Below are 12,486 nucleotides of genomic sequence, written 5' to 3'. Positions count from 1 at the left end.
TCAGTCCTTATTTCTTTGATTTGTAACAAGCAGCTTGCAATGAAACATTTTTGACCTTTTACGGGGCAATCTTCAAACTGCCCACACTGGGACAAAGGCAGCGCATACTTTCTAGCTGTTGGCTTTGCACCAATTCTCAAAGCAAAAGGTATGCATATGCTTTCGCTTTGAAACTTGCTGATATATATAGGGAGTAGTTTTCAATAGCATTTACAGACTAAAACTGTGTTATACATGTGTAAATGCACTTTACATATGTAAGTGAGCTTTTGAAAATTGCTACGATATATGGCATTGAATTGTCCATAGGTTTTAGGTTTTATATCGTAAGCACACTTTAAGCATGTAAATGGGCTTTTGAAAATTACTACATTTATGCACGCAACTCCTTTGAAAATTACCTCCAATGTGTGCACCGTAGTCACTTGCACCTGCTTCATGTGTGGGTAGAATTTTGCTGGAAAATCCATGCAAAGATTTGAAAATGCCACCTGCGCACATACTTTTCCTTGCCTGACCTAAACACGCTGCCGGAAACGCCTCCTCTCAAGGCAGCTACAAACATGCGTGCCGTGCACCAACATGTAAACTTTCAGCCGCTTTGAGGGAGGGCAGTTTTTCAGACAGCCAATTAACATGGGTAAAACATCTTCTATCCACATTAATCATTTTGAAAAAGGATGTCCCCATGAACAGCAGCATGATCCATTAAGACAGCAAAGACACACGGCACTTTTTCTATTGGGATATAATAACATTATTGTTGTTTAGTCCTCAGAATTAATTGTAAAAATGATTTAAGTAAAAAGAACCAGGTTAGCATAAGCAACTGTTATTTCACTGGTGGTGGGAGAAGGTTGTAAAGAATACATTCTGGCTCCCATTCCTTCCTTTCTACTAAAACAAACATACTTTATGGACAAAATACGATCTGCATTATTAACATATTTCCCAGTAAATTATATTTTGGTCAGGATGGATGTTTGTGAAACCTAGCAGATGCAAACTCTTCAACCAAATGCTTTTCCATACTTACCTTTCCAAATAAAAGTGCCAGCATGAAAAAAGCAGGGCGCTGATAATTCTTTTTTCTGAAGAGAAGATCAAATGACTCCTGAGATCAGAAATGTCTGTCATGTGCATAAGGCCCAACCTTCAAAAGGTCATTTCCCACCGATTCTTCATCTATGGCACTATCGATTTGAAAGTACAGACCGGACTCTTCATTTGCTGAAAATGCCGTCTTCCCTATGAAATTAAGTTTTAAAAAGATCCATTAGACTAGAATATTAAAATACCTATATACCTGGTTTCTCGGGTTCTGTGCCGGTGAAGGGCTACCATCCATTCGATAGCTTCAGGTAGTCAAATCACCTTTAATCAGCGAGCAGAGACCAAACTGGGAATTCACCCACACAGCATAACGAAATGCAGAATATGACAGCAAGGCCCATCTAGTCTGCACAGTTTGCTTCCTTTTTCAGTGCCGCAGACCCTCAGTTCATCCCTTCACTTTTTCATAGCCAGGATCCCTGGTACTTATCCCATGCCTTCTTAAATGCTGGCACTGTGACTTTGCCACCTCCACTGGGAGGGTATTTCATGCATCCATCACCCTTTCTGTGAAGAAATAACTTCTAATATTCCTGCTAAGTATACCCCATTTGCACTGAACCCCCCACCCCACTCCAGCATCCCTCCTTGCTGTAATTAATATTACAGCTTAGTTCTAAGGCTCTAAGTTGCCCCAGCATGCTGATTTTAAGAGAGCTGCTGAATATTTTTGATTATAGAAAATGTTCATGTTCCTTAGGCATTTTCAGCATTAGGAGAAATACTGCTTGCAATTCTTACAGAGAGTGTGAAATCAGTGCTACACACACACAAAAGCAGCATAACCCATCTCATGACAGTAGGTCATGATGAAATGCAAAAGGCAAGTTACTCGTTATTCCAGAGGCACATCAAATGGCGGAAAGTAGCGTCTAATCCTTGCAACCCATTCAAACTTTCTCAGCATAGCAGTGCTGTTCAAGAAGAGACTCTGGAAAAGTAAAGCAGCGCACAGAATCCCCTTGCTGCCAATGCTCGGGATCCCAGCCGTAACATTTACCTTTCACACGTGTGAGTGTGTGCGTGTCTGAATGAGCGTGAGCAGTTCAGCTCAGGGTCTCCGAAGTCTCCTGTTCAGTCACAAATGCTCCAAAATCACAAACATGAGCTGATAAGTAAACAGCCTCGGCAGCAACACGAGTTTAAAAAAAGAATAAAAAAAACAAAACAAAGCCAAAATAAAAACTGATCCACTAGAATGAAAAAAAAATGGCTAGGGCAGACTCGGAGGGGAAGTCAGAAATCCTGAAGCACATGCGAACTTACTCCATTTTCCTGGCAGCTCCACGCTGTCGGTACTGAGAATGGGAGAGCTCCTCTCCTAGCTCCCTCACTTTCTTCTCCTACTTTTAGTTCTTGTTTCTAGGTTGTTGGCTTTTTTCTTTTTTTTTTTTTCTTTTAAAGGCACACCAGACTCCACCCGCCTAGTCTATAATCGCCACCTACTGTACAAGCTTTGAATTGCACCCCACTGACTGAATTCGAAATGCATAACTTGTTGCATGCAATCCCTGAGCAAAAAGATGGTCAACATTTTCTTTGGCCCACTGGATCAGATTTATCAGAGGAGCTCTCGCATTCTGTGCCTATGGTGGGGATTCCCCACCACCATCACCACCCCTCAAACCCTTGCTTCTAATTGTTTGTAGATAAATTGTTTCCCCCCGAGTCTTTTCAGGTTTACCTAAATAATCTCTTCTCACCATTAAGGGCTGAGTTTCTAAAGCCATGTATGTGCATAAAGCCGTGTTTTATGCATGCAAATGGTTATTAGAAAATAGCCTGGGGCTCAGGGTGCATAAAAGCCCACACGTGATCTGGGGAGAGGCATACTAGGGGTGGAACTGGGGCACAGCTGGAAATTACCCGCACAAGTTATGGTCTTCCAAGAGCAGGTGGGCCTTTGTACAAGTTAATCTGGGCAGGTACCAGATCCATTACCCACAAATTTTCAAAGCAAACGTGCATCAATTGGCTTTGGAAATTGGTGGTAAGTTCAGTGCATAAAAGGTGCTCACGAACTTTACCTGGACCATGCCGAGTTCGGAAAATGCTCTCTATATATGCTCGAAATTCCCAAGAAATTCTCCATCCTATTTGCTGCTTTCTATCTGATGTATTTAGACTAGGACTGTGTACATGGGACATTATTCTTTTGTTTGGTGAAGGGCTTTCGTATTGTTTGATGTTCTGTAAGTCTTACCCGAATTGGGCGCTTTGTACGCCCAATATAGTATAGTTGACATGGACACTCGATTATATAGATTACCCGAGCAATTGTGGGTCCCCAATGGACAGATGTAAGGGGGATCACACACATTGCATGTCATAGTACAGATTGTTCATCTGCTCGGGTAATCTATATAATCAAGTGTCCATGTCAACTATACTATATTGGGCGTACAAAGCGCCCAATTCGGGTAAGACTTACAGAACATCAAACAATACAAAAGCCCTTCACCAAACAAAAGAATAATGTCCCAAGCACACAGATGTCTAAATACATCAGATAGAAAGCAGCAAATAGGATGGAGAATTTCTTGGGAATTTCGAGCATATATAGAGAGCATTTCCGAACTTGGCATGGTCCAGAACATCGGAGCTGTATCGTTACAGGTAAAGTTTTAGCTCCCATGGTTGTCCACTGTTTAGAAAAACATTTTTTTCAACATTTACGTTGGCGAATTTTAGAACAAGTATCAATTAATCCTAGAGGAGGTGATCCTAACATTCTGTTGAATGAACGGGAATTACAGTGGATTTTCAATATGAATACGGTGGCCCCGACAGGTTTAAATGCTGCAATTGACTGGAATTCCCTGATTTAATAATATTGGAATGTATCATGTGACCTTGACGTCATTGACCCTATTTGGACTCAGTCAAATTTCTAGTGTAGAGTGACATACACAGACGAGCTAGATTTAACAGAGTACCCAAATACGTCGGAGGAAATTCCTGGATATGAGGAAGAGTGTGATTGAAAAGGGTGGCCACTTCTTACTAAAACATCCTTGTAACTGTGTAGTTAAGTTTGATGGGAAGGTTTATTCGTTCTTGGAACCTATACACCTTGAGAACCTTCTTGAGAATATAGTAACACCGGTAATAAGTAAATAGGGGGTTGTTTTGCATTATACCTTATTAAAATGTAGCTAAACTAAATTCGCTCAATAATAATCTTCTCTAAATTTTCCTGAGATGAGAGCTGGATATATATATATATGTTTTCTTATAAGTGCTTAATCTTATGTTATATGGTATATTCTATAATATGTCCAGCATTTGCTATCAGCAAGTAATTGTTTGTTATTAAAAAATTTTCAATAAATAAAAAATTTAAAAAAAAATTGCTACTTAAACAGCTAAGTCAGATAGCTGGATAAGTATAAAAAGCCCGCCACAGGAAATATCATATTTCCTGCAGTTTGGACCTTTGAAATTCGGGAAAAATGTGTTCGGGATTTGTTGTCCCCATTGAAATTGCCTAATTCGCCCTGAACAAATGCACATCCCTAATAAAAAGCACTATTTATCCAACTAAATCAGATAGCCAGATAATTAGCACATTTTAGACTTATCCAGGTATCTGATTTAAGGGCCTGATTCACCAAGCCTTTTTCCCATAGATACAGAATGGGGAAAAAGCCTTAGGGGTAGATTTTAAAAAATTGCGCGATCGCGTACTTTTGTTCGCGCACCAGGCGCGAACAAAAGTACGCTGGATTTTATAAGATACGCGCGTAGCCGCGCGTATCTTATAAAATCCGGGTCGGCGCGCACAAGGGGGTGCACATTTGTGCAACCTGCACGCGCCGAGCCCAGCGCAAGCTGCTTGTTCCCTCCGAGGCCACTCCGATTTCAGAGCGGCCTCGGAGGGAACTTTTCTTTGCCCTCCCCCCACCGGCCCTATCTAAACCCCCCCCCCACCTTTGTCGGCAAAGTTACGCCTGCTGAAAGCAGGCGTAACTTTGCGCGTGCCGGCCGGCAGCCCCGCTCCATGTTCCGGTCCTGGGGGCTGGTCCGGAGACCATGGCCACGCCCCCGGGCCAAAACCATGCCCGCGTCACCGCCCCCGAAACGCCGCGTCATTTTAGATGCGCCCCCGACACGCCCCTTTTAGAAAGCCCCGGGAGTTACGCGCGTCCCGGGGCATTACGCGCGCCGGTGGCCTATGCAAAATAGGTGCGCCGGCGTGCGAGTGCCCTGCCCCTTAGTGAATGAGGTCCTTAGCGAGATAAATAGTGTTTTTTTAAGCTCTTTTTATTTGAGCCAACACAACAATCATCATAAACAAGTAAAAATAACATTTAGGGTACACAATGTACTTTCAAGATTATTACAAACTCCCTGGAACTAGAACATTTAGGATCAAGTAAGGTTTTTCAAATTTCTTCAATCCCTTCTTACAAACACCACACACTAATACCCCAGCCACCCATTCACAGAGCCATCCATTGCTAAATAATGACGTTGTTGCCAAAGAATGATGTCACTTAGCCACAGAATTTATCCAGATACTGTAAGTGTGAGCAACTGGTGTACCTATGTATTTTTACATCTAATTTTCAAGTGATATGGCCAGTAGATTTAACACGCGTATTTTAGACACATTTATCCCCCATAAATTGGCTTTTACGTGCATTAAGTCGGCAGATTTTCTAATAAGCGCAAGACAATGAAATTACCAGTTTTACCAATTAGCCTACCAGTTTGTCCAGTCTATCTGCAGGTCATCGAGACCCACCTGGCTCTTCAGCCTGAAGTACCTCTATTTCACTCAGGAACACCCCCCCCCCCCCCCCCGCACATATTATAAAATTCCGGGTTGGCGCGCGCAAGAGGGGGGGGGAGTCTAATTTTGCTAAATCATGCGGCGATGCATTGGGGCCTTCCCCAGTTCCCTCCCAGTCTGCTCCAATTAAAGGAACTTCCCAACCCCCTACCCTAACCTCCCTTCCCCTATCCTATCCTCCCCCTATTCCGATCCTAACTACCCCTATTTTTTTGTTTTACTTTTTGCTCCTGCAAAGGAGCAGGAGCAAGTTGCGTGTGCCGGCACCATGCCAGCGCATAATCCCCCAGCACAGTGGCAAATGGTTGCTGTACCGGGTGCCTCTAGCCCTGCCCCGGCCCGCCCCATTTTAAAGCCCTGGCACATACACGCGACCTGGGGTTTACGCATGTGGCCAGGCCCATTTGAAAATGTGCCCGGTATGCGTAAGACCCAGCCACGCGCATAAACCCCAGGATTTATGCGTCCGGGGGTTTGAAAATCTACCCCAATAAAGAAGAAGGGTGTTTGCTATTTGTCTTTCTTTGGATTTGGGCATGCATTATTGAGAGAAGAATCTTCGGGACTTTGTTACATCACTTATGTGATTCCTTTTAATAAATGCTTCTATAGACATTACTTTAGTATTTTCCCAGATAAATGGCTTCTTAAAATTGCCCTCCAAGTTCCATTGATTATTTATTCCTTCAAGAAGTCATTCTAAATTAAAAACCTTGGACAAGGATGCACTATTTTGAATCTGTGCAAGCAAACTGACTAGAAGAATTTTTGCAGTCTTTTTTGGCCTGAAAAATATAGTGTTTATTATCTACGCTTCCCTAGTATAATATTGTTCTATTGCACTATAATTGTAGTAGAGTGCTAATCTTGTCTCTTAGTGCTACAATGAAATATAATAATAGGTAAAAATCAGCACTGGTTGTTTAGGTGAACATAAGGAACTGCATCGTGCAGCAAAATCTTTACTTTGTATACAGCAAAGCTATTTGTACACAACAACTTTTAAACAAGTGTTTCTACCCAATATCCTGTTCCCAGAGGCTAAACTTAATAGGGATGTGAATCGTTTTAGGACGATTAAAATTATCGTCCGATAATTTTAATATCGTCTTAAACCGTTATGGAACACAATACAATACAGATTCTAACGATTTATCGTTATAAATCGTTAGAATCGTGAGCCGGCACACTAAAACCCCCTAAAACCCACCCCCGACCCTTTAAATTAAATCCCCCACCCTCCCGAACCCCCCCCCCAAATAACTTAAATAACCTGCGGGTCCAGCGGCGGTCCAGAACGGCAGCGGTCCGGAACGGGCTCCTGCTCTGAATCTTGTCGTCTTCAGCCGGCGCCATTTTCCAAAATGGCGCCGAAAAATGGCGGCGGCCATAGACGAAAAAGATTGGACGGCAGGAGGTCCTTCCGGACCCCCGCTGGACTTTTGGCAAGTCTCGTGGGGGTCAGGAGGCCCCCCACAAGCTGGCCAAAAGTTCCTGGAGGTCCAGCGGGGGTCAGGGAGCGATTTCCCGCCGCGAATCGTTTTCGTACGGAAAATGGCGCCGGCAGGAGATCGACTGCAGGAGGTCGTTCAGCGAGGGTTCCGGCGCCTCGCTGAACAACCTCCTGCAGTCGATCTCCTGCCGGCGCCATTTTCCATACGGAAAATGGCGCCGGCCAGACGCGTATGGCCGGCGCCATTTTCCGTACGAAAACGATTTGCGGCGGGAAATCGCTCCCTGACCCCCGCTGGACCTCCAGGAACTTTTGGCCAGCTTGTGGGGGGCCTCCTGACCCCCACGAGACTTGCCAAAAGTCCAGCAGGGGTCCGGAAGGACCTCCTGCCGTCCAATCTTTTTCGTCTATGGCCGCCGCCATTTTTCGGCGCCATTTTGGAAAATGGCGCCGGCTGAAGACGACAAGATTCAGAGCAGGAGCCCGTTCCGGACCGCTGCCGTTCCGGACCGCCGCTGGACCCGCAGGTTATTTAAGTTATTTGGGGGGGGGTTCGGGAGGGTGGGGGATTTAATTTAAAGGGTCGGGGGTGGGTTTTAGGGGGTTTTAATGTGCCGGTTTTTCGATTTTTCACGATTTTTAACGATTTTTCACGATATTTTACCCCCCCAAACGGCAACAATACGATTCCCTCCCCCTCCCAGCCGAAATCGATCGTTAAGACGATCGAGGACACGATTCACATCCCTAAAACTTAATACTAGCTCCCTCAATGCCAGGAAGCATTACTTTAGGTGAGATACACATATGTGAAGATCACAGATTCCTTATTTCCTGTACAGTCACTTTCAAATGAAAACCAGAATTCTATTGAGGACTGATGCTATCTTTTTAAATCATATTATATAATTTATTTATTTATTTATTTATTTAAAGTCTTTTTTATACCGAAGTATATCAAAACATGCCTTCACTCCGGTTTACAGAATAACAACTTGATACATACAACGATTTTGATACATATAACTAACAATATGAAAGAGATAAATTTGTTAATTTATAAATTTGTTAATTTATAGAGTTTATTGTTTCTGATACCTTACATCATGGTTTATGTATGTAGTGTGCATAAATGTCATCATTTTTTATCCCTTTGGACCAAGTTTTAACTTAGTGGATTACAGCGGTAGAGGTTAGGGATGTGAATCGTTTTTTAACGATTAAAATTATCGTCCGATAATGTTAATATCGTCTTAAATCGTTATAGAACACAATACAATAGAAATTCTAACGATTTATCGTTAAAAATCGTTAAATCGTGTTAGTGCGCACTAACTGAAAATGATACAAATTGACACTTTCCAGGTCAGTAAAGGTCAGTTAGGAATGAATAAGTGTTCCTATTGGCTGGCTGCCCTCTTATCTATTGATGTTAACCAGGTTCCCACTGAGGTGATGGTTGGGGGGATGGGAAATGGAAATGGAAACTCAGGAACACTAACAGAAAATGATACAAATTATTGACACTTTCCAGGTCAGTAAAGGTCAGTTAGGAATGAATATGTATTCCTATTGGCTGGCTGCCCTCTTATCTATTGATGTTACCAAGGTTCCAACTGAGGTGATGGTTGGGGGGATGGGAAATGGAAACTGTAGGTACTTGACAAAAAAAGTAATGTGATCAGTCAATATGACTAGAACCTGTGCCCTATTCCTGATACCAGGGGTGTTGTGATCTTCCTGCACTCAGTGCCCTATCCCTGATACCAGTCTGAGACAGCTCCCTCCCTGCATTACTAGTGAGAGGCTGGCTTCACAGACAGGGGGGAGCTGCCTGACCCTCACTCCTGACTTCCCCCATGTCCCAGCCAGTGAATGGTGTGTGGGTGAGGGGGGGGGAGGATGGTGAAGTCTGAGACAGCTCCCTCCCTGCATTACTAGTGAGAGGCTGGCTTCACAGACAGGGGGGAGCTGCCTGACCCTCACTCCTCCGGGGTATTGTGATCTTCCTGCACACAGTGCCCTATCCCTGATCCCAGGGGTGTTGTGATCTTCCTGCATGCAGTGCCCTATCCCTATTAATACCAGGAGTGTTGTGATCTTCCTGCACGCAGTGCCCTATCCCTAATACCAGGGGTGTTGTGATCTTCCTGCATGCAGTGCCCTATCCCTGATACCGGGATGTGTGCAAGAAGATCACAACACCCCCGGTATCAGGAATAGGGCACTGTGTGCAGGAAGATCACAACACCCCCGGTATCAGGAATAGGGCACTGTGTGCAAGAAGATCACAACACCCCCGGTATCAGGAATAGGGCACTGTGTGCAGGAAGATCACAGCACTCCTGGTATTAATAGGGATAGGGCACTGTGTACATGAAGATAACAACACCCCTGGTGCCAGGGTTAGGGCACTGTGTGCAAGAAGATCACAACACTCCTGGTATTAATAGGGATAGGGCACTGTGTGCAGGAAGATCACAACACCCCTGGTGTCAGGGTTAGGGCACTGTGTGCAGGAAGATCACAACACTCCTGGTATTAATAGGGATAGGGCACTGTGTGCAGGAAGATCACAACACCCCTGGTGCCAGGGTTAGGGCACTGTGTGCAGGAAGATCACAACACTCCTGGTATTAATAGGGATAGGGCACTGTGTACATGAAGATCACAACACCCCTGGTGCCAGGGTTAGGGCACTGTGTGCAAGAAGATCACAACACTCCTGGTATTAATAGGGATAGGGCACTGTGTGCAGGAAGATCACAACACCCCTGGTGTCAGGGTTAGGGCACTGTGTGCAGGAAGATCACAACACTCCTGGTATTAATAGGGATAGGGCACTGTGTGCAGGAAGATCACAACACCCCTGGTGCCAGGGTTAGGGCACTGTGTGCAGGAAGATCACAACACTCCTGGTATTAATAGGGATAGGGCACTGTGTGCAGGAAGATCACAACACCCCTGGTGTCAGGGTTAGGGCACTGTGTGCAGGAAGATCACAACACTCCTGGTGCCAGGGTTAGGGCACTGTGTGCAGGAAGATCACAACACTCCTGGTATTAATAGGGATAGGGCACTGTGTGCAGGAAGATCACAACACCCCTGGTGCCAGGGTTAGGGCACTGTGTGCAGGAAGATCACAACACTCCTGGTATTAATAGGGATAGGGCACTGTGTACATGAAGATCACAACACCCCTGGTGCCAGGGTTAGGGCACTGTGTGCAAGAAGATCACAACACTCCTGGTATTAATAGGGATAGGGCACTGTGTGCAGGAAGATCACAACACCCCTGTTGTCAGGGTTAGGGCACTGTGTGCAGGAAGATCACAACACTCCTGGTATTAATAGGGATAGGGCACTGTGTGCAGGAAGATCACAACACCCCTGGTGCCAGGGTTAGGGCACTGTGTGCAGGAAGATCACAACACTCCTGGTATTAATAGGGATAGGGCACTGTGTGCAGGAAGATCACAACACTCCTGGTGCCAGGGTTAGGGCACTGTGTGCAGGAAGATCACAACACTCCTGGTATTAATAGGGATAGGGCACTGTGTGCAGGAAGATCACAACACTTCTGGTATTAATAGGGATAGGGCACTGTGTGCAGGAAGATCACAATACCCCTGGTATCAGGGTTAGGGCACAAGTTCTAGTCACATTGACTGATCACATTACTTGTTTTGTCAAGCTACCAACTGTTTCCATTTCCCATCCCCCATATACTGTCAGTGGGAACCTTGTTAACATGAATAAATAAGAGGGCAGCCAATAGGAATACATATTCATTCCTAAACTGACCTTAACTGACCTGAAAAGTGTCAAATTGTATCATTTTCAGTTAGTGCGCACTAACTCCCGTTAGTGCGCACTAATCGGAAAAAACGATTTTTAACGATTTTTTAACTAAAAAATCGTGCCTAACACGATTTTCTTGCCCTGCCACACGATTTCTATCGTTAAGACGATATGGAACACGATTCACATCCCTAGTAGAGGTTTCTCCTCTTATGTTTTAAGACTTACTGTGCAAGAAGCACTCATCATTATTTTTCTACACTTTTGCTCTATTAATTTTGGATTTTTGCAGATATAGAAGGTCTGATCACATTTATTACAGCCCCTCTGGGTCTGAAAAAAATACTCATTTTACATTCTACACTTTCAAAATAACATTCACAGCTGTTCTGACATACTAAGCCTAATTATCTTGGAAAATGTGCTATTGATATTGTATTTCCACATTAACATATGACGATTCAAATCTAGAAACCACCAGCTTCAGAGGAAGGGACTTTTTTTTTTTTTAAATCAAAGAATGGTAAAATAATGAAACATTGCCTACAACATTAAATCAGTTCATAAATAAATTAGGATAAAAAAATAACATGAGAACATAAGATGTACCATGCTGGGTCATACTAAAGGTCTATGAACCAAGGATGTTGTCTCTAACAGTGACCGGTCCAGGTAATTAGGAGGTACCCAATATGAGGATGATATGCCTTCAGTCCAAAAAAATATGCTAACCCAGAAAATCTAAACCAATTGCCATATTTGGGGCTGGGAAAGAATTTTCTTCATTGCTTGCCTAATTGATGACGTAAAGAATGTTTAGGTTTTTCTTGTTTCACTCTGAATTACCCTGTAGAGAGCTGTTTGGTAATCAGAAGGTGATTAACTCTATGATCTTTGGCCTTCTTTCAACTTAACCATGTGACTATGGCCCTGTATATGCTAAGCTCTTTCTCCCGGTTGGCTTTTCAGGATATCCACAGCGAATATTCATGAGTTAAATTTGCACATACTGGGTTTCCAGTGTATGCAGATTTAACTCATATATATTGTTAAATTGTGAAATTGCAATGAATTAAAACAAATTGGGATAGGGTATAAAACAGGGAAAAATCCCCAGGTACCAGATCCCAGCCCTAGTTGCTACTGAGCTGAAAGCTCATAGGAGCAGGAGGAAACTGCCAGATCAAAAAAATAGAAAGAATAGAGGAAGAAAGGGAGAGCGATGCTGGTACCAGTTCCCTCAGACCTTGCTTAATTTGGTTGTACAGACAATTTTTGATACTTTTAAAGGGAATGTTATAGGTGTCTCCATGCACCATTTAAT

The 12,486-nt window shown here is 43.7% G+C and overlaps 1 protein-coding gene across 1 annotated transcript in view; it reads right to left on the bottom strand.

Moving 5' to 3' along the window:
- THSD4 (thrombospondin type 1 domain containing 4) overlaps positions 1-1,455 on the bottom strand; it is a 1,544,828-nt gene extending 1,543,373 nt beyond the window's left edge. Inside the window, 2 exon segments of the mRNA XM_029575745.1 lie at positions 1,037-1,248; positions 1,375-1,455. The gene's annotated coding sequence lies outside the window, so the exon portion shown is untranslated.
- Positions 1,456-12,486: the final 11,031 nt, after the last annotated feature.

The sequence above is a fragment of the Rhinatrema bivittatum genome, chromosome 13, assembly GCF_901001135.1.
Source record: "Rhinatrema bivittatum chromosome 13, aRhiBiv1.1, whole genome shotgun sequence".
In the NCBI taxonomy this organism is placed as follows: Eukaryota; Metazoa; Chordata; class Amphibia; order Gymnophiona; family Rhinatrematidae; genus Rhinatrema; species Rhinatrema bivittatum.
This window is presented reverse-complemented; position numbering and strand designations above follow the sequence as displayed.